This window comes from Magnolia sinica, chromosome 3 (assembly GCF_029962835.1).
Source record: "Magnolia sinica isolate HGM2019 chromosome 3, MsV1, whole genome shotgun sequence".
NCBI lineage: Eukaryota > Viridiplantae > Streptophyta > Magnoliopsida > Magnoliales > Magnoliaceae > Magnolia > Magnolia sinica.
The window spans coordinates 92,850,512-92,874,285 of record NC_080575.1 but is presented as its reverse complement, the minus strand read 5'-3'; the positions used below and the strand labels follow the sequence as shown (position 1 = coordinate 92,874,285).

The 23,774-nt window shown below is 40.6% G+C and overlaps 1 non-coding gene across 1 annotated transcript; it reads right to left on the bottom strand.

The window, feature by feature from the left end:
• Nucleotides 1-7,783: 7,783 nt before the first annotated feature.
• Nucleotides 7,784-7,890, bottom strand: LOC131241653 (small nucleolar RNA R71). The gene has a single exon (XR_009169212.1). It is a non-coding gene; the product is annotated as a small nucleolar RNA R71 (small nucleolar RNA).
• Nucleotides 7,891-23,774: the final 15,884 nt, after the last annotated feature.

Here is a 23,774-nt window from a genome sequence, read left to right as displayed (position 1 = left end):
CAGGCGTATCATTGATACAGGTATTAGTGAGACCTCAGATAAGTAGGCTTATATCGGGTTGTGCTAACACCGTTATGTTTTGGAGTATTGAGTGTAAACTGAAGACTTTACACTTTAACCGTCTTGGGTATGTATATTGTGAATTGTGGTTTGTATAATCCCATTTTAGGCAATCATCACAATTAGAACTGTACTTTTAACTCTCAGCTCTATATTTCTGAATCTATTATTATCTCTACCTCGCTTTGGATCCGCTAATTCGAGTTGCGCTACTCTTATTATTTGTATGTGAAATGAATTTGAATCTGAATGACGACACGTGTGCATTCTCATTAGGTTAACACTCGGGAACTCGGGATTGGAGTCTTTGTACTCGGGTGCCAATTTTTAGGGTGTTACATCATGCTATATACGTACAGACGTGGAATCTGCAACATCTGCTGCCGCATCACCTGCTGAAGTGCTCCCGATCAACCTGTAAAGGTTTCTGTGCCTTTGCGCTCTCATAACCACGAGTGCCCCTTTTGTTACTTTAATGACACCATCAATACCAGTGAACTTGCACCCTATAGCCTCGAGTGCACTGAGAGAAATAAAACTTTTCTTCATATCAGGAACGTGTCTGACATTAGTCAAGGTACGCTTCATCCCATCAAATATCTTGATGCCAAAGTACCAATAGCCACAACATTACAGGCATTATCATTGCCCACAAAAATCTGTCCACCATCACATTCTCTATAACTGGTGAACTAACTCCGATGATGAGTCATGTGATATGATGCTCCTGTGTCAAGGATCCACTTATCTCCATGATTGTCGTGCAAGTTTTTGATGATTGACACAGACAATACATGACCACCACTTGTTTCTTCATCAGATGTGACAACATTGGCCTCCTTGGAAGAAGGCGCTGAATTTTCTTTCTTCATTTTAGGATTGGTACAATCCTTCTTCATATGTCCAGATATCCCACAGTTCCATCACTTTTTTCTTTGCCTTTGCCCTTAGATTTGGATCTAGATCTTGAAGATCCTGTACCTCAATCAGATTCCTGCCTCTCGTAATCAGTGCATCGGAAGATGTTCCCATGGCCCCATTTAGCTTTCTCATGATCTTCCCAACTTGAAGGATTGAGCTAATGGTGTCAATACTTAGGGTTTTATTTGCGGTGCACATCGCGTCCTTGAATAACTCATATGATGTCAAAAGAGAATTCAGCAACATACATACTTGTTCCTCATATTTGATCACTTCCTCCATATCCGGCAATTTGTAAACCAATTTATTGAAGTTGATGATGTGGGCCTCTAGATCTTCACCCTCTGCCATCTTGAAGTTATACCACTGTAGCTTTAAGTGTAGGCGATTTTTAGAGAATTTTTTTCGCTTAAATATCCTCTAACTTCGCCTATAAACTAGTTGTAGTTTTCTCCCTCAAAACATTATAGAGAACCTCATCCATAAGTCATAAACAGATTGATGATAAAGGCTTCTTATGAAGGGTATTTCATTCATCATCAGTTATAGTAGACTTTTTCGGTTTAAAAACACCATCCTTACGTTACTTGGTTAAGGAACTGATCATCTTGATCTTCCATAACTCAAAGTTATTTTTGTCTGAGTACTTCTCAATATCATACCTAGTGCTTCCCATTGATGCTAATCTTGCAGATTCAAATCTGTGCCCCAGCGATTGCTCTAATACCACTTGTTGGGAATTGGGCTGCGGAAGCATACAGATATGGATCTAGGATAACAATCCAATAGCGTCAAACAAACACAAGAGAACACAAAGATTTAACGTGGAAAACCCTTGCGGGAAAAAACCATGGCACAAAGCGATGGATCTTCACTATGAAAATAGAAATTACAAAGTGAGAGGACTTACCCGATTTGAACAACCTTGAATCTCACCCTCGCTACACCCTTTAACAAACCCCAGAACCCTTTTAGGAACCCTTGTAATACCTTTAGAAAGCCTTAGCATACCTTAGAATGGCCCTAGGGACTCTTATTTATAGATGGAAAATACTCACTTACACACCTCTCTAGAAGCCGCCTCAAATTTACGCACTTCGCACACAATCCGTGCTCAATTTGCATAACCTTTGACTAGTTGAGCCAGAGCTTCGACTGGTCGAAGGACCCTTCGACTGCTTGAGCCTGTCCCTCGACTGGTCGAAGATTTCGGGAATTCCTTGCTGGACTTCAAGCAGAACTTCCCCAAGGCTTGTCGAAGATTTACAAATTTAAGACATCTTTTTAACAATAGCGTAACCCAACGTAGCGGGGTTGGGTGGATAAAGTAGCTTGTCCTACCCCAAAATCATATATGGTATGTCCGATAGCTCATTCCACTTTGCGAGATACATCCGTTTTAAGTTTTGATGATCCAGATCACTTCTGTCATCGATCGGGCCTTTTCTGATCCATCTTGGCCATGAAACTGTCTACAACCTGCTCTACATCACCATGACACCTTGAAACTAATCAAAGGGGCAAAATTGTTCGTTTGCCTTATTATAATGAGATTACTTACAGATGTCTCTATGTTCTCTACTAGTAGAGATTATAGTAGGGCAAGATTACTTAACTAATGACTCCTAATCTTGAACTTTCATGATAGTCCACATGTGGCACTCTCATGTAAGGCTGGCACTCATTATAAGGTTAATCAAACGATCTAAATTGTGAGCTAGATTGTGAATGACACAAATCTCTAAAATCACAGTGATCAAGTAATACTTGATTAAAAGTAAAATAGTGAGTTATCCAAATTCCAAGAGCAAAATCAATGTTTGTTAACACATGACCAGACAATAGAAATTTTAAAGGCAAGAATTATAATCACTATCTTAAAGATAAATCTGCGGGCCACAGAGAAGATCTTCAAGGCACTGGGACTAAGTAACTCCATTCTTGGGATACAATAAATCTCCTCAATGATAGATGGCTAGGATTAGGCTCACGCATGATCATACCTTACTATTTTAAAGATAAATTGCAGGCCACTGGGAAGATCTTCAAGGCATTGGGACTCGGTAACTCTGCTCTCCCAATACAACAACTCTCCTCAATGATAGATGGCTCGGATTAGGTTCACGCATATAGCCACAAAAACTCGAGTTATCTCTTCTAATTTTGAAGAACAATAAAACAATAGTACAGAGGGAAAATAATATATTTAACATGGTTTGCAAGACGGGTCTCTGCACATGTGTCAACTTTTTTATATGCACGTGACATTAGTCAAAGACACCACACCACATTATATCACACTGCACCTCACCATGCCTCCATGGGTAGGTCTTGCATTTGCGCGTGTGTGCAAGGTTGCTCCAAAAGCATACTTTTGATTTCCATTACAAAAGTAAGAAAATGAATCTAAGATTTTCTTAAGCCACTTTCTATCCCATGCCAAATTAAAACCAACACTATATATAGGATAAAATGCAATAACCAACGCTACATAATGGAAAGGGAAAAATTAAGTTTTTTCTTATTTTTTTCAATTCCATTTTTCTAACACTACTTATTATAGATTTGGGGTTATGCTCCCATTAATAATTGGGTTAGAGATTTAGATGGTTTAGATTGCTTTACAACTATGCCATGCGCATCAGTGAAACATTGCTGTCATTTTTAAATGGTGGCAAACTCTCATGCCCGAGGATCCTACTTCGGACTCTTGACATAGGAGGAAAGGTTAATATGATAGTTTAGCAGGTGAATCATTTTCACTGTTTGGGGCACTGATAGACCGCACTGATGGACTGTTATCAATGCCTTTCAAATTTGAGGAGTACGAGTATATCGGTAAATTAACACTGCGCAATCTACGCATTAAATAGACTTACAAGTTAGCGGGTAATCTTTACTTAGATGGTCAAAAGTAGATGTTGTTGGGGACTGCAGAAGCACACAGATCGAGATGAATCAAGCAAAGTACTACTAATCATGCAACCAAGTTGTTGAGGGTCAAATATTGCATATCAGACCCTATTATTGCCTGGATTTTCAAACATGATACTGTTTAATGGCCCGATTTAAATCGTGTTTGTGTTGCATGGCGTGTTTACGAGCCTGGACTGGGAAAAGGTGCTAAAAGCATGGATTTAACGGTCTGAAATCACGAAGGCAAGCGACGGACCCTAGGAGACTAAGATCAACGGATGTGCACGCCAGGGATTCAAGATAATCGAGAAACTAAAGCTCAAGTGGCCCGAAAGACATTCAGAATGCAAGATCACAGGGTTCCCACCATCCGTTCAGCTCGAAAATTCATACAACGCCCGAGGACCATAAATTAACCGTACACGTCAAATTTCATCCGTTCAATCCCTGTACAAGTGTCCCAACGGACAGATCAGCCACTAAAACCATGATTTGGGGCCCACCAGATCTTTGGATACGTCTTAATTTTAGTCTCAACCCCGTAAATGAGGTTCTAAAGAGGATGGACGGAGCATATTTGTCACAAACATCTCCGTGGGACCTACATGTACAGTGTGTGTGCATGTACTGAAGTGCATCGGACTTACACCAATGCACCTTAAGTCGGTCAGCGTGCGCTGACCGACTCATCTTCTCAAAACACAGATAAGCAACCAGCGGACGCTCCAGCGTCCACCGGTTCCTCTCAGTGGGGCCCATTCCTCTTCCAAATAACCGATCGGGACCGTCCATTGTGTGCATAGGTGGGGTATTTACCTCACCAAGGTAGCCTCTTGAGATCATGGAAGATGTTGCAGAATCCTAACCGTTAAATGCATGATGAATGGCGGAGTAGAAAGATACGGTGGGCCACACTAAAATCAAGAAAAAGTGTACATTTCTAATTGGTTTTTCGCCATGAGTCGAATGAACGGAGTGGATTTACTTTATGACATTGTTCATGGGCCCCACCGACTCTCAATCAAAAAAACGGAAACTTCCGTTTCTTCTTGCGTGAAACAGGGGCGCCGTTCGATCTCTATGGGCCACCATCATGGTCCAGATGACTGATCCGGACGGTCCATGAGAATCACGAGGGCCATATCATTCATGCCTAGGTGGCAAATTTCCAAAAGGTCCCGGAGATCCATTCTTGATCGTCCAAAAGCAAGATGGACGGTGAATGGATCTGGTACAATGGGCCATGCAGAATTTTAAGAAAACTCACCCTTACCAGTTTTTCGTCAGGAATCCAATGAACAGGGTAGATTTCTCTAAAAACTATACTGTGGGGCTCACCGATCGTCACAGCGTACCCTGCTTACGCAGGGACGCGCGTCTGTGAAAACCGGCCACGGTGGGCCGTTCTGTGATCACTATCAGGGCCGGATCAGTGATCCGGACCGTCCAGAGGACTCTCAAGATAAGGAAGGTTCCAACCATGATGTCAGACGGGTAAGATAGATGATCGGCCACCCGAGACGATTCGTCGAATGCAAGGATGCATACGGTTTTCTCTGTGCAAAATAGGAAGTCCAGCTCGGTTACAAACATACTGCGTAAAGAGGAGTGCGGAACCCCTTCTCATCACGCAGCCACCGCCTTCATCAGCCTATAAAGAAAGCCGTGGAGGCCAAGAGAAGGGATTTTTTTTTTGGAGAAAGGAAGATCGTTTTTGGTGTGGAATTTTGCAGGATCTTGGCTGCTGGAACGTGAGAGAGAGACAGAGACAATAGTGTGTTTTCTTCTTTTCCTTTATATTTCTTTTGCTTTTTATTTGCTTTGTTAAAAGGTTCAGCCCATTCATGTGTGGCTAAACCTCTTAGCTAGGGCTAAGAGGTGAAGCCTGTAGCGAGATGGGAGATACTATTTCATGCTTTTAATTTAAATTTATGAACTGAATTTGATTTTAGTTGATTATTAAAGGAATGTTTTCTTAGTCTTTAATGGTCTGTTGTGACTGAAGTTACAATGGGTTTGCAATGGCTTTCAATATTTCTTTTCCTTTTGATGTTTATGACGTCAAGAAGCCCTGTTGTTCACCATCGTCTCCTGGGCATGGTTGAATGATGGTATACTTCCTAACTTTCATGCACTGTTGATTGGTTGGTAATTAGTTTAATCCTGTTATTTTCTTTGTCTCCTGGGCATGGTTAGATGATGGAATCCATTCTAATCCATATACCTTTCATCTTGTGAAGACTAGATCAAGTAAGTTCAGTTTGATTTTCATGATTCTTGATGTAGGCATAAGAGCTCCCTGATCTCTACAAGTGGATCCTCTGAATCCCTAGTTTCGTTCCTCTGAATTCCTTAAAGTTGCAGATTAATCTTTCACCATTATTCATCACTTTATATCGGATTTAGATTTCATCTCATTCTAGTTCTAGTTCTAGTTAGTTTCAGATTATGTACAGGTTTCAGTCCCTTGAGATTCGACCTCGGTCTCACCGAGTTTATTACTACATCACAACCCTATACTTGGAGAGTGAACAAGTTTTTGGCGCCGTTGCTAGGGATTGACGGTTGTGATTCTCTGAAATTAATTAGGTTTAGAATTAGTTTAATATTAGAATTTGACTAACTTTAGTTTTAGGTTTTTTGATTTCTAGAACTAACTTGTTTCCATGTTTTGTAGGATCCTGACATAAGTTCCTAAATTGGTAATTCCTTCCTAATTTCTCTACTTTTTCCACTTTTAAAATTAGGGTTTAAATTTTAGAAATCTTCTAATTCTAGTATTTTCCTATTTGTAGGAAATAGTTTATTTTTGGAAATTTTCCTCTTTTGTTTTTAGAAACTAGATTAGTTATTTCCCTTTTTAGAAATTAACTTTCTATTTTTATTTTTAGTAACTTTCTAATTTTAACTCTTTTAGAATCTAATTTTGTTTCCTAATTTATTTTTAGAATTTTTGTTTAGAAACTAACCTTCTTATTTTGTAGGCCTTTAAGATAGAAATTTCTAATTCGGTAAGCTCCTTCCCTACTTTCTATTTTTCAGTTCTCTTTTAGTAATTTACTTTCTAGTTTAGGACTTTCCTAATTTATTTTAGAAATTTCCACTTTCTTTTAGGAATTCCTTCTTTTAGAAATCAGTTTACTGCTATCTTTCTTTTAAAGGATTGGTCTTCTCTTTTTAGAATCTAACTTATTTTGTTTTATTTTGCAGGTTTTTAACTTAGGGACTCCAATTTGGTAATTTCTTTCCAACTCTCTCTTTCTTTCTAGATTTTCTTTCCCTTTCTTAGGATTAAGTTTTGAATTTAATTGAGGGCTGTGAGTGTTTCATGCCCAAGTGGGCCCGTGACAACACACGACGTCTCTTGACTGAAGGAGGATTGATTGAGGGGTTGAGTATCCATCGCAGGACTAGACACCACTCGAAATCCCCTGAGTTAATTGAAGTTATGGCTGAAGACCAACCTCCTCTACTTCCACCCAGGGTGGAGGATACCCAAGATGAGAATGAGGTGCATCAGGGACCCCCGCCTCGTACTTTACGAGATTATCTACAACCGGCGGGAGTGAGTACGCCCTCATGCATGATTTTCCCTGAAAACACAGGACAAATGGACATCAAGCCAGGAGTTATCCAACTCCTTCCCAAATTCTATAGACTTGAATCAGAAAGTACATATTTACATTTGAAAGAGTTTAATGAGATTATAGCTACATTATGTTTTCCTAATGTATCTGAGGATACAATCAGGCTAAAACTCTTTCCTTTTTCCTTAAAAGAGAAGGCTAAGACGTGGTTACATTCACTGCGTCCTAGATCCATTGGCACATGGAACGACATGCAGAGGGAATTTATAAAAAAATTCTTCCCACATCATAAAACGATTACCCTCAGAAAAGCAATCATGATCTTTGCCCAAAAGGAAGATGAAACATTCATCCAATGTTGGGAAAGGTTCAAAGATTTGGTCAGTTCTTGCCCACAACACGGATTTGAAATGTGGCGCATTACAAATTTCTTCTACGATGGACTGACATCTTCCATGCGCCAAATGGTCGAGACAATGTGTAATGGAGAGTTCATTAATAAAGATGTTGACGAGGTATGGGATTACCTCGATAGTCTTGCTGAAAAAACACAATCATGGGACTATTACCCAAATTCGAACACCACGTCTAGGCCGACTCAATTAAAGGAGAAAGGTGGATTATATCTCTTGAAAGAAGAGGATGATCTCAAGTGTAAAGTGACTACGCTCATAAGAAAAGTTGAGGCCATGGAAGGAAAGAAGGATAAGGTTAATGAAATTGTTTGCGGCATCTGTGATTGCAACATTCATACAACTGAAAATTGTCCTACAATACCTGCCTTTCGAGGAGTGTTGAATGAACAAGCCAATGCCGTAAACAACAATCAAAGACCTTTTACTGGACCTAACTCCAATACGTACAATCCTGGTTGGAAAAATCATCCAAACTTTAGTTGGAGGAATGGACAAACGGCTACCCCTCAAGGTTTCTTCAATCAAAATCCAAACCAAGTGAAACCTCAAGAGGAACCAGTTTAAAATTCCATACAAGAGCTGGCTCAGGCAATGCGGGAAATTACAGATTTTATGCAAAAGATAGATTCTCGTATGACGGTTATAGAAAAGGGGATGCTTCCTGCACAACCTTTCTCCAATCCTAAACCGCAGTACGAGATTAATGATCCCATCTCTTCAAATCAGATGGGGCACGCTAAATCCATCACCACTCTTAGGAGTGGAAATATCATTAATAAAACCCTTCCGGTTAGGCCCGAAAAGCCTTAAGAACCAGAAAAGGACAACAATGATGGATCTAGTGATGCCCCACAAAAATTAGAACCGAAACTTCTAGAGAAGCCAGTTGCTCCGTTCCCCCAACTGTTGGTTTCACCAAAACCTCTCTCTAACTCTAAGGATATCCTAGAGGTGTTGAAACAAGTGAAAGTCAATATTCCTCTACTTGATGTCGTGAAACAGATACCTTCATATGCCAAATTCCTGAAAGACTTATGCACGACCAAACGACGGCAGAGTATTCAAAAGAAGATCTTCTTGACCAAGAAAGTGAGTATCATCCTAAAGCAAGACGTGCCACAGAAATTCAAGGATCCCGGTAGCCCAACCATATCATGTGTAATCGGGGACCATCGAATTGATCATGCACTTCTTGACTTAGGAGCTAACGTCAATCTGATTCCCCACGCGGTATACAAACAGTTAGGTTTGGGTGAATTAAAACTCACCCTAACCACACTACAACTTGCTGATCGCTTTGTTCGTGTACCAAGAGGGATAATTGAGGATGTGTTGGTCCAAGTTGATAGATTTTACTACCTTGTAGATTTTATCATCCTGGACACCGAACCCATCAATAACATAAGCACTCAGATCCCCGTCATTCTTGGCCGCCCATTCCTTGCCACTTCAAATGCAATTATCAATTGCAGGAATGGTGTCATGACTATATCTTTTGAGAATATGACATTGGAGTCAAACATCTTTTTCAATAACGGCAGAAACTTAGAGGAGGATGACGATTTCCACGACATTAACATGATTGACTCTTTAGTGGAAGATACGACACCTCTAACCTTATCCTCTGACTCTCTAGAGACATGCCTAGCCCACTCCCATGATTTTAATGATGAGATGATTAGGGAGACGTGTGCCTTGCTTGATACTGCACCGGTACTTGAAGTTAACTGGTGGAGGCCACAATTTGAAGAATTGCCACAAACCGATGTAATGCCTCTACCGTCTAACCTCAAGCCGCCGAAGCTTGACCTAAAACATTTGCCCTCTGATTTGAAATATGCCTATTTAGGTCAAGATGAGACATACCCGGTGGTGATCTCTGCCCACTTGGAGAAAGAACAGGAGAGTATGCTCATATCTACTCTCATTGAGCATAAAGGAGCCCTGGGATGGACGATAGCGGACCTCAAGGGAATCGATCCCTCGATTTGTACTCACCGCATATATCTTGAGGATAATACAAAAACCGCTCGGCAACCACAACGTAGACTAAATCCAAACATGAAGGAAGTGGTTAAGGCCGAGGTTCTTAAACTATTGGACGTGGGTATCATATACCCTAGATCTGATAGTCAATGGGTGAGTCCAACTCAAGTGGTCCCTAAGAAGTCCAGAATCACCATCGTAGCCAATGCTAATAATGAACTCGTGCCAACTAGAGTCACTACTGGTTGGAGAATGTGCATTGACTATAGGAAGTTGAATACCGTCACGAGGAAAGACCACTTTCCTTTACCATTCATTGATCAGATCCTGGAAAGGTTAGCTGGTCATTCCTATTATAGTTTCCTTGACGAGTATTCGGGCTACAACCAGATAAAGATAGCCCCTGAAGACCAGGAAAAGACCATATTTACATGTCCCTACGGCACCTTTGCCTACCGAAGGATGCCATTCGGACTATGTAATGCCCCTGCCACCTTTCAGCAATGTATGCTCAGTATCTTTTCTGATATGGTGGGGCAATATCTAGAGGTCTTCATGGACGATTTCTCTGTTTACAGTCCATCTTTTAGCAAGTGCTTGGAAAGTCTTAAATATGTGCTAAAAAGATGTGAAGAAAAGAACTTGGTACTTAATTGGGAGAAGTGTTATTTCATGGTTCAGAAGGGAATTGTCCTTGGGCATATCATCTCGTCCAAGGGAATCAAGGTAGATAAGGCAAAAATCGATCTTAGCTCTAACCTACCTCCACCTAAGAACATCAGAGACGTGCGATCCTTCTTAGGACACGCAGGATTTTACAGGCGATTCATAAAGGACTTTAGTCTCCTCTCTCGTCCTTTATGTAATCTTCTTCAAAAGGATGCTCCGTACGAGTGGACTGAGCAATGCCAGGAAGCTTTCACCAAGCTTAAGGGCACGTTAACCACTGCACCTATCATGCAGCCACTCGACTGGAGCCTTCCTTTTGAGCTTATGTGCGACGCTTCTGATTATGCTCTTGGAGTGGTTCTAGGCCAGAGAAAAGATAAGAGACCCTACGTCATTCATTACGCGAGTAGGACTTTAAATCCGGCTCAAGTGAACTACTCAACTACGGAAAAAGAACTCTTAGCCGTAGTGTTCGCCTTGGACAAATTTAGATCCTACCTGATCGGATCCAAGATCATTATCTATACAGATCATGCGGCACTGAAGTATCTTCTTTCTAAGAATGATTCTAAGCCCCGCCTGATACGATGGATCCTTCTACTCCAAGAATTTGATTTGAAAATTAAAGATAAAAAGGGAGTAGAGAACGTAGTGGCCGATCATCTGTCTCGCCTTAATACCTCCGATTCCCCTGAGACGACCCATATCAACGACATGTTCCCTGATGAACAACTGTTCAGAGTCTCCCATTCCCCTTGGTTCGCTGATATTGCTAATTATCTTGCTACAGGTGTCATACCAACACAGTGGACTGCGCAAGATAAGAAGAAATTCTTCACCGAGGTGCGCAACTTTTTCTGGGATGATCCTTATTTATTTAAATATTGCCCAGACCAAATCCTAAGGAGATGTGTACCAAATGATGAGCATCAGAGCATCATCTCCTTCTATCACTCACAGGCCTGTGGTGGTCACTTTTCTGCTAAAAAGACCACGGCCAAGATTCTGCAGTGTGGCTTTTACTAGCCCACTATGTTTAGGGACACTCATGAGTTTTGCAAATCTTGTGAGCGTTGTCAGAAATTGGGAGCATTGTCTTGTCGAAATATGATGCCTTTGAATCTCATCCTTATCATTGAAGCATTTGATTGCTGGGGCATCGATTTCATGGGACCATTCCCCCAATCGTTTGGAAATCTGTATATTTTACTCGTCGTGGATTATGTCACTAAATGGGTCGAAGAGATTCCGTGTCGAACTAATGACCATCGCACAGTCATTAAATTCCTAAAAGAAAACACCCTTTCTCGATTCGGAACACCTCGAGCCATCATTAGTGATGGGGGCTCACACTTTTGTAATAAACCATTTGAGAGCTTAATGAAGAAATACGGTATCTCTCATAGGATCAGCACCCCATACCACCCACAGACAAGTGGGCAAGCTGAGATTTCTAACAGGAAAATTAAATACATTTTGGAGAAAACGGTTAACCCTGATCGTAAGGATTGGTCAATCTGATTGACCGATGCCTTATGGGCATACCGTACTGCCTTTAAAACCCCTATTGGAATGTCTCCCTTTAGACTTGTCTATAGGAAAGCTTGTCACTTGCCTGTGGAGCTGGAATATAAAGTGTACTGGGCGATCAAAAATCTTAATTTCAATCTGGACAACGCTGGCTCGCTACGCAAACTTCAATTGAATGAACTTGAGGAAATCTGGAATGATGCATACGATAATTCGAGAATTTACAAGGACAAGATGAAAGCATTTCATGACCAACACATTTTGTGAAAATCATTCACGCCTGGTCAGAAGGTCCTTTTGTACAATTCTCGATTACATCTCTTTCCGGGTAAGCTTCGATCTCGTTGGACCAGCCCTTACATCGTTGTTACTGTTTTTCCTCATGGGGCTGTTGAGATAAGAGATCCCGACAATGGCAAGGAGTTTAAAGTCAATGGACATCGATTGAAACCATTTGTCAAGAAATTTGATTCAGAGGACATGTCCATGACCCTGACTGCTCCTGTTTACCAGGATTGATCTCCTAGTCTAATGGAGGTATAGGTAGGTTTATCGCTTTCATAGGACTAGGGTAGTTGCTTTATTTGTCTGGCTGAAGACGGTAAACTTAGCGCTCCTGGGAGGCAACCCAGCTCTTCATTTCATTTCGTTTTTATCATTAGTTAGTTCAATGTTTGTGGGTAACATTACTGCAAACCCTCACGAGACTACAACTCGTCCACTAGGGGCAACCTAGGGGTTTAAAGGTTTGTTGCATACGCTAAATGTAATCGAGAGCACCTACGAAAGTGGTATAGGTAGGATTTTATTTTTGTTATTTTTGTGTTGCCTTCTCTCTCGTGCTCACCGACGCCCATGCTGCGATCTCTTGGAAAGTGTCTCTCAATTCATCATCCAGGTACTATCTTCCCATCACTTCATATTCACTTTTCATTGTCCCAAGTGCATTGCACGCTCATATCTTTTACATTGAGGACAATGTAGATTTTAGGTTGGGGGTGGGAGATTAGGTGACCTAATCAGCATTTTCTTGGTCTTGAACAAAAATTGTGAAAATTTTTTTTTTTCATGTGAATTCGAAGGGATTTTGACTGCCATCTAGGGCACTTGGAATTTCAAGATACATGATGTTGGAAATTTAAGACGCTTGGATTCAGTATCTATTGGATTGCATAATTAAGTTTGAATTGTTAATCCAGAATTAGAAGTTGTACACTTTGATTGAGTTATGATCTCACATGTCACATCTCGCTTTCACATTAAGGTCTTTGTTTGATATTGAAGAATTTACTTGGTACTCACTAAGCATGAAAGGAACCGGCCTGAGAAAATTGAAAGGATTGGGTGAATAATCTTCACCATAGGTTTGCTCCCTATAGGTGAAGGTTTGATTTCCCAAAGTAGCCGACGGAAAGGGGTGGGCAATGGTCTTCATCATAGGTTTGCTCCCTATAGGTGAAGATTTGATTCCTCCCCTTGGCGGTATTTTAATGAAAAAATATATCAAAGGTCGATTAATGAAAAGATGATCTGTGAGGAAAGTTTTAGTTATTATGAATTATCTTAGTGTTTACCGATAATATCATGAAATTAAGAAGTGAACCTTAATGATAAGCCGAGATTACACGATACACCCAGGAATTCAATATTTAGAATCGTTCTAATTAATGGATTAATATTTGAGCTTGATTATGAAGTTTACCGTGAGCTTGATTTCAGGAGAAAGTAATACCAACATTCATGAATTGTTTTCATAAATCTCTTGAGTTTGTAGAAATTGTCCTGTAATTCTCAATTTATTTTTCGCATACCTTGCTCGGGACTAGCAAGATGCTGGTTGAGGGTTGTGTTGAGGGTCAAATATTGCATATCAGACCCTATTATTGCCTGGATTTTCAAACATGATACTGTTTAACGGACCAATTTAAATCGTGTTTGTGTTGCAGGGCGTGTTTACGAGCCTGGACTGGAAAAAAGTACTAAAAGCATGGATTTAACGGTCTGAAATCACCAAGGTAAGCGATAGACCCCAGGAGACCAAGATCGACAGATGTGCACGCTAGGGATTCAAGAAAATCGAGAAACTGAAGCTTAAGTGGCCCGAAAGACATCCAGAATGCAAGATCACAGGGTTCCCACCATCCGTTCAGCTCAAAAATTCATACATCGCTCGAGGACCATAAATTAACCGTACACGTCAAATTTCATCCGTTCAATCCCTGTGCAAGTGTCCCAACGGACAGATCAGCCACTAAAATCATGATTTGGGGCCCACCAGATCTTTGGATATGTCTCAATTTTAGTCTCAACCCCGTAAATGAGGTTCTAAAGAGGATGGACGGAGCAGATTTGTCACAAACATCTCCGTGGGACCTACATGTATAGTGTGTGTGCATGTACTGAAGTGCACCGGACTTACACCAATGCACCTTAAGTCGGTCAGCGTGCGCTGACCGACTCATCTTCTCAAAACACAGATAAGCAACCAGCGGACGCTCTAGCGTCCTCCGGTTCCTCTCAGTGGGGCCCATTCCTCTTCCAAATAACCGATCGAGACCGTCCATTGTGTGCATAGGTAGGGTATTTACCTCACCAAGGTGGCCTCTTGAGATCATGGAAGATGTTGCAGAATCCTAACCGTTAAATGCATGATGAACGGCGGAGTAGAAAGATACGGTGGGCCACACTAAAATCAAGAAAAAGTGCACATTTCTAATTGGTTTTTCGCCATGAGTCGAATGAACGGAGTGGATTTACTTTATGACATTGTTCATGGGCCCCACCGACTCTCAATAAAAAAAATTTCTTCTTGCGTGAAACAGGGGCGCCGTTCGATCTCTATGGGCCACCATCATGGTCCAGATGACTGATCTGGACGGTCCATGAGAATCACGAGGGCCATATCATTCATGCCTAGGTGGCAAATTTCCAAAAGGTCCCGGAGATCCATTCTTGATCGTCTAAAAGCAAGATGGACGGTGAATGGATCTGGTACAATGGGCCATGCAGAATTTTAAGAAAACCCACCCTTCCTGACCAGTTTTTCGTCAGGAATCCAATGAACGGGGTGGATTTCTCTAAAAACTATATTGTGGGGCCCACCGATCGTCACAGCGTACCCTGCTTATCCAGGGACACGTGTCCGTGAAAACCGGCTATGGTGGGCCGTTCTGTGATCACTATCAGGGCCGGATCAGTGATCCGGACCGTCTAGAGGACTCTCAAGATAAGGAAGGTTCCAACCATGATGTCAGACGGGTAAGATAGATGATCGACCACCCGAGACGATTCGTCGAATGCAAGGATGCATACGGTTTTCTCTGTGCAAAACAGGAAGTCCAACTCGATTACAAACATACTGCGTAAAGAGGAGTGCGGAACCCCTTCTCATCACGCAGCCACCGCCTCCATCAGCCTATAAAGAAAGCCGTGGAGGCCAAGAGAAGGGAGTTTTTTTTTTGGAGAAAGGAAGATCATTTTTGGTGTGGAATTTTGCAGGATCTTGGCTGCTGGAACGTGAGAGAGAGACAAAGACAATAGTGTGTTTTCTTCTTTTCCTTTATATTTCTTTTGCTTTTTATTTGCTTTGTTAAAAGGTTCAGCCCATTCATGTGTGGCTAAACCTCTTAGCTAGGGCTAAGAGGTGAAGCCTATGGCGAGATGGGAGATACTATTTCATGCTTTTAATTTAAATTTATGAACTGAATTTGATTTTAGTTGATTATTAAAGGAATGTTTTCTTAGTCTTTAATGGTCTATTGTGACTGAAGTTACAATGGGTTTGCAATGACTTTGAATATTTCTTTTCCTTTTGATGTTTATGACGTCAGGAAGCCCTGTTGTTCACCATCGTCTCCTGGGCATGGTTGAATGATGGTACACTTCCTAACTTTCATGCACTGTTGATTGGTTGGTAATTAGTTTAATCCTGTTGTTTGCTTTGTCTCTTGGGCATGGTTAGATGATGGAATCCATTCTAATTCATATACCTTTCATCTTGTGAAGACTAGATCAAGTAGGTTCAGTTTGATTTCCATGATTCTTGATGCAGGCATAAGATCTCCCTGATCTCTACAAGTGGATCCTCTGAATCCCTAGTTTCCTTCCTCTGAATTCCTTAAAGTTGCAGATTAATCTCTCACCATTATTCATCACTTTATATCGGATTTAGATTTCATCTCATTCTAGTTCTAGTTCTAGTTAGTTTCAGATTACGTACAGGTTTCAGTCCCTTGGGATTCGACCTCGGTCTCACCGAGTTTATTACTACATCACAACCCTATACTTGGGGAGTGAACACAAGTCCAAACATAAATAATCCGAATTTTATGTAGAAAAACTTTTTTGGAAAAAAACAATGGCACAAAGTGACGAGTAATGCATTATAAAAATAAAAATTACAAGAGAGAGATTACCGGTTCGAATAAGCCTCAAATCTACTTTACAAGCCCAAGCTATGCCTTTGAAACCCTTATAAACAAATTAAAAAGGCCTAAAACACCTTTTCTACTTCACGAATTTCAATTACACTTGATATATATAGCACCATATAGAATCACAATCAGAATAGGAAACAAATCTTGCACTTATGCAATTCTGCATGTGTGCTCGATAGCACATTCGATGGAACTTTGTTGGCATCAGTGATCTGTTGATGACATCAAATAAAATACTAAAATTGATGTAGAGTGGGTCGCGGACAGTTTCATGGCCAAGATGGATCAGAAAAGGCCCGGTCGACGACAGAAGTGATCTGGACCATCGGACCTTAGATCGGGCGTATCTCACAATCCGGAATGAGTTATCTGACGTAAAATATATGATTTTGGGGTAGAACGAGCTACTTTAGCCAACCAACCTGCTATGCCGGGTTGCATAGCCTAGAATTGCGAAAAACCCCTTGATCGATGGTTGTTTCCCTGTTTTAATTTCGTTTTTACTATAAATAGTAAGTTTTAGTTTGATTATAACTCTTCATCCGTCGGGCTTTAGGAGTTGCGCCCAACGTGAAAAGAGCTTAGAATAATTAGGAGAACGGTTTGGTGAAGCCAAATAGGACACTTACTATTTTTGGCCGAAAACCTTGCGCACTAGTAGACATCACTACCGTTTATAAATAGTAAGTTTACTATTTATAGTAAGTTTACTATTTATAGTAAGTCGCGGATTCTAGGAGTTTGAGTTGTAGTTTGATTCTGATTTCTGTCCCATTGCTTGGTACCCTTATTTAAAGGGTTGTGAACTCGTTTTTAATTATTCATCAATCAATTTCGAATTTATTAGAATTTATTTCTATTTTCTGTTTTATTTCCTTGTGAATTCGAGAAGTCTCTGTGAGGAGTCCAGGGAAGTTCCGTGGATTCGAAATAGTTATCCTCTTGAGGAAGACGGTGCTCGACCTCACGTCCTCCCCTGCGTTAAAAATGTTCCAACAATAAAACATGAATTTTTCAAATTTTTCTGATGGCATCGAACATCTGTTGATAGCATCGAGTGGTTTATCAATGGCATCGACAAACCCTATTATTTACATATTTAAGACATCAACAACAGATGCTTACTCTCATTTTCTCAATTTAAAATTTCTGTTATATGCTCCACTAAAAATTGGGCCAGGGATTTCGATGGCTTGGATTGTTGTACAATTATGTTGTTTCCAAGCTAGAAGGGTCACGGCTATTTTTAAATGGAAGAATATTACATTTTGTCTCACCTGGACGGGAATAGGTCCAGGAAAGGACTCTATCGGGCACACTATGATGTGTGGGTTTTATCATGCTATTTATCTACTTTGGAAGATCATTTCAGGATACGAGCCCAAAAATAAAGCAGATCCAAAAATTAAGTGGATCACACCACTGGAAGCAGCAGTTGTGATAATTATCCCACCATAAAAACTTTCCGAAGAACCAATGTTACATTTATTTGCTATAGAATCAGTTTATAAGGTCACGTAGGCTTAGATAAGATAAAAGCAAATTTGAGTTATATCTAAAACTTTTACTACCTGGCCAATTCTTAAGAACATAAGCTAATGGCTCCCATACTACTGCTTTGATCCGGAACCTACGTGGTGAAAACTTCTATGGCTCCTGTGAAGTGTTTTATGATTGTGTGTGTGTGTGTTTGTTGTTCAATCCACACAGTGTGGTCGACTTGAGCCTTGTAATATTTACTTTCTTTTAGGCTCACACCCTAAAGTGATCTGCCAAAATGGATAGACAATGTGTATAAAACACGTACATCGCCCCACTAAGCCATGCCTAGACCGAGTCAGCGGTGGCAGGATATCAGGAGTATTCCCGTATAATCCCCATGGAAGGATCACAGGAATCTTCCCTTATAATCCCCTGTGGAATATTGGCCACTGACTCTTGACTCTTGACCGTCGGTATTCCCTGGACGCGGAATGGGTGCAAATGCCTTTCCTAGCAAGTTGCTGACAGAGGAAGCTAGGTGGGGCTCACACGATGTTTGTGGGAAATTTACGCTGTCTGTCCATTCTTCCCGATCATGTTAGGATACAGGATAAAAAATGAGGCAGATCCAGAGCCGCACCATAGAAAAAAGCAGGTAGGGAAATGCCTACCCTTGAAACTTACTTAGGGTCCACGTTGATATTTATTAGTCATTTAAGCTTATTCCTACTGGGATGAACTGGATCAACAAAAATATTAGCCTGATCCAAAACTTCAGTAGCTTCATGAATGTTTCAACGGTGGATGTTCAATCCTCACTGTTTCCTGTCATGCAGCCCACTTGAGTTTTGGATCTTCGTCATTTTTTAGCCCCTGTAATAATATAATCTGGAAAAACAGATGAACGAGGTGGATTTCTCATAAACATCACACCAGGCCCCACCTAGCTTCCCGTGGAGAAAGTTAATGCGAAAGGCTTTCGAAGGCCATCCGCATTTCGTTTTTAAGCTTTTGCGTTTTGGTCTCCTGTGTGGAATGACGGTACTTAAAAAGACTGGTTCAGTAATTCGCTAAACCTCTTAAAACTGTATTCCTCAGGCCCAACGACAATATATAAAACACAACATGGTTGATCGTAACCGTCCATTGAGTGAGAATATTTATTTTTGGTATGCTAACAAAATATTTTACTAAATGGACGATCCTCGTGACAGGTTTTGCTTGAATATAATGATTTGTTAGGGTTTTGGTTTTGAATAAAATCTCATTTTGGTCCCTGCCAAATAGCTACATTTTTATAATGATTTTACCCTTTCTTAACAAGTGCTACCAAGACTAATTGCAAGAGCAAAATTGCTCACATCTATTGGCAAAGTTATTCTCTTATAATCATGCTTTATTTGATGATCCCCACTTGTGAATCTCATATTTAAACATGAGCCATTAAATATTCCTCTCGTTCACCAAATGTCTCTTATTGTGGCCTGGTATCATGCATATAATCCAAATCACCAACAATTTAGATTATTATTTAAGATAACACTTTAAGGTGGAAGTCAGCCACTTATCCTACCATGCTAAGCAGTGCCCCACCAAAATCATTAACTTTGTTGAAGGGGATACCTTAAGCTTAGTTCCATATATACTTAAAAAATGAGTTAATCTCATATTTTAATTAGCAATCATTAATATGTTATGGAGATTTTTGTTGCTAATACATAAGGACGCTGATTGCGTCCTACCCCCGCCCGTCTCTAGCCACTAACGGGCAGATGTAGGGGGCCCACCATGATGTGTTGGATATCTACACCGTCCATTCCTTTTTCAAGTTGCATTAAATGCAAGAGTTATTTGTAGTGTGGTTTACTTGAGTGCTAGATGTCCTTATTTTTTAGGCTCATATCTTAAAATAATATGAGAAAAGGGATGGATTGCAGGGATAAACAGATACATCAGGTGGGTCTCCCTACAAATCTGCTTGGCTAGAGACGGGCAGGGTTAGGATGCAAACCGCGTCAAATACTTTCAGGAAGTGGAATTGACATATGCAAGACGTGTAGACAGGGAGGGGAAAATTAACAGATATTGTTGGAGGGAGAGAAGATGAGGGAAAGGATGTCACATCCATACGCAGAGAGAGAAGGTAGCCAGTGAGGGAATTGATCGATGACGGTCGGCAACGTCAGAGACGGATTGGCTACTCCCCCTTACCCCAGCCCCCTGACTGGTTCTCTATGGCCCTACCATGATGTATGTGTTTCATCCATTCGGTTCATCCATTTTTACAAATCATTTTAGATCTTTATACAAAAAATGACAGGGATACAAACTTAGGTGGACGACACCACATAAAAAAAAATAATGATTGGATATCCACCATTAAAATCCTCCTAAGGCCCACTGTATTGTTTATTTGACATTCAATCTGTTGATCATGTCATAAAGACCCAGATGAAGGGAAACAATAAATATCAGCTTGATCCAAAACTTTTATGGCCCCCAGAATGCTTTTAATGGTCCACGTTCATTCAACACTGTTTCCTGTAATGTAGTCCACTTGAAATTGAGATATACCTCATTTTTTCTTTCATAGCATAAAATGATCTATAAAAATAGATGGACGAAATGGATGAAACACATACATCATGGCGGGGCCCACAGAGCACCGACCACCAGCTAATGGCTGGTGGCAGGGGGAGTAGCCAGTCGATTTCCGGCAACGGAGACGGATTGGCTACACCCCCTTACACCATCCCCTTGGTTGGTGGTCAGTGCTCTGTGGGCCCCACCATGATGTATGTGTATCATCCATTCCGTTCATCCATTTTTACTGATCATTTAAGGTCTTGATATAAAAAATGATAGGGATACAAATCTTAGGTGGACCACACCACAGGAAAAAAAAATAATGATTGGATATCCACCATTAAAACCCTCCTAAGGTCCATTGTACTGTTTATTTGACATCCAATATGTTGATTAGGTCATAAAGACCCAGATGGTGGGAAACAATAAATATCAGCTTGATCCAAAACTTTTATGGCCCTCAAAACGCTTTTAATGGTCAACGTTCATTCAACACTGTTTTCTGTAATGTGGTCCACTTGAGATTGAGATATATCTCATTTTTTGCTTCATACCATAAAATGATCTATAAAAATAAATGGACAGAATGGATGAAACACATAAATCATGGTGGGCCTACAGAGTACCGACCACCAGCCAATAGCTGTTGGCAGGGGGAGTAGCCAATCCGTCTCCGGCAACGTCCACGTTCCCACGTAAAGAAAGAAAGCAGAGAAAGTAGCCAACGGTTTATGCCCTCTATCCCCAGTTGCTACTAGTCGGTGCTAGCCTCACCATAATGTATATGTTATATCTGTGCTGTCCATCTATTTTTCCAACTAATTTCAGTAATGAATAAAAAAAATTAGGCAGATCAAAATCTTAGGTGGACCACACCACAGAAAATAGCAGTGATTGAACTCCCACCATTAAAAATTTCTTTGAGCCGCAAAAGTTTTGGATCAAGCTGATATTTGTGTTATCCTTTCATCCAAGTATGTACGACTTGATCAATGGGCTGGATGGAAAATAAACATTACAGTGGGCCCTAGTAAATTTTAATGGTGTACGTTCAATCACCAGTGTTTCTTATGGTGGTCCATCTGAGATTTGGATCTTCCTAAATTTTAGGCTCATGCCCATAAATGAGCTGGAAAAATGGATGGACGGCATCGATAGAACACATACTCACGGTGGGGTCCACAAAGCACTGACCAATACGGATGTTACTGGGCAAGGTCAGTATGAAATTCGCGTCAAGACAACTGGCTGCTACGGTAGCTTAGCACCATTTTGAAAATGGTGGTGATTCATTCTACTCATCACTGGCACTGATGCACTCCTATCCATACCTTTCAAAATTGTGGAGCACAAGTATATCCTTAAATTAACATTAAACAATCCTAAGTATCTAATTAATGCCCATTAAATAAAATGTTAAAAGTAAGATAGGACATAACCTAAACTAGCTGGTCAAAAAGTAAATGCATACTCTCATATTTTCTCAATTTAAAATTTCTGTTATGCTACATCCAAAATTGGGCCAGGGATTTGGATGCACTACTAGAGGTGTGCATTTGTGACTCGATTCGGCGGATCTGACCCGATCCGGCCCGTTCCAAACAGAATCGACGGCCAAGATTGGGCCTGATCGGATTGTGGTTTCCAGATCCTTTTTTTTTTTCGGCTTGGGTCCGGATAGACCTCTGTCCGGACCGACTCGACTCGGATACCCGAACCGATGGGACCCGAGCCGCACCGAACAAACCCGAACCGATAGGCGAGCGGGTAGTATAAAATATATTTTTTATTTTGTACCCTAATTTTCCTAAAAATGGATGGACGATGTGGATAAAACATATAGATTGTATAAAATATGTTAATCAAGTTATGAGGACATAGATGAAGGGAAAAAATAAATATCAGCTTGATCGAAAACTTTTATAGCCTACATAGCATTTTTAATGGTCAAAATTCATTCAACACTGTTTTATATAATGTGTTCCACTTGAGATTTCAATATACCTCATTTTTTTTCTAATGACTTAAAATGATCTATAAAAATAGATGGAGGGCATGGATGAAACACATGCATCATGGTGGGGCCCACAAAGCACGGATGTCCGATGGCTTGGGGAGTAGCCCGTCCGTTTTCAGCGTACAGCTGTAACACGTCTGGCCTCCTCGAGCTGCAGGCGCTCCTCGAGCTCTGTGCTGTACGGACGGTTCAAAGGAGATCAAAGTTATGGGCCCCACAGTGATGTATTTATCATATCTACACCATTCATATACTTTTAGAGATAAATATAGAGTATTATGCAAAAAATAAATAATATCCAAAGATTATGTGGCCCACACCACAAATAGCAGCAGAGAATGATTTCACTGTTAAACCATTCGTGTGGTCCACTCGATAGTTAGATCCATCTTATTTTTCGTCTCAAGCCTTAAGACGAGATTGGAAAATAGATGAACGGTTTTGATATAACACATACCCTATGATTAGATCTACAGACCCTGCTCACTTGAATTAAAAAAATCACCCTGTACGGCAAGCAGGTACGTGGAAGGCAAGTTGTTTGTTTTTCGTGCACTGCACATCAAAGATTTAATAAAAGCGCTCTGTACTTAGATTGGAAGTTCTTTCATACCCATGTAGGGCCCACCTTGATGTGTATGTTTTATCTAAGCCGTTCATCAATTGTTACATATTATTTTAGCCATTGAGTACAAAAAGTAGTTATATTAAAGGTTAAAGTAGACCACACCATATGAAATAATTTAATTAAATTTATATATCTGAATTTTACCCAACCCGATCCGACTCGGTTTTCCTAACCGAGTCGGACACTGTTCAAGTCACGAAAACCATGCATCGGATCTGTCCGAATCATGTGACCCAGATCCGACCATGGATCGGATCGGATTCGAGTTAAGCCTATAAAATTACGGATCAAGTCGAGTTGAACCTAATCCAATCCCACCAGGACTGATGCCCAGCTCTATGCACTACACCAAAATCGTTAATCTGGAACGAGCAGGATTTTGGTTTAGAAACGTTAATGAGCCGTTTCTGATTTGAAACGTTAATGAGCCGTTCTCCATTTCGTTGCTGTTGTTATTTTCACTGTTTTATTGGTGTGTCCCAATTGAGTTTTTGATATTCTTAGTATTTTTTTTTTATTTTGTTGTATTGTTTTATTTTA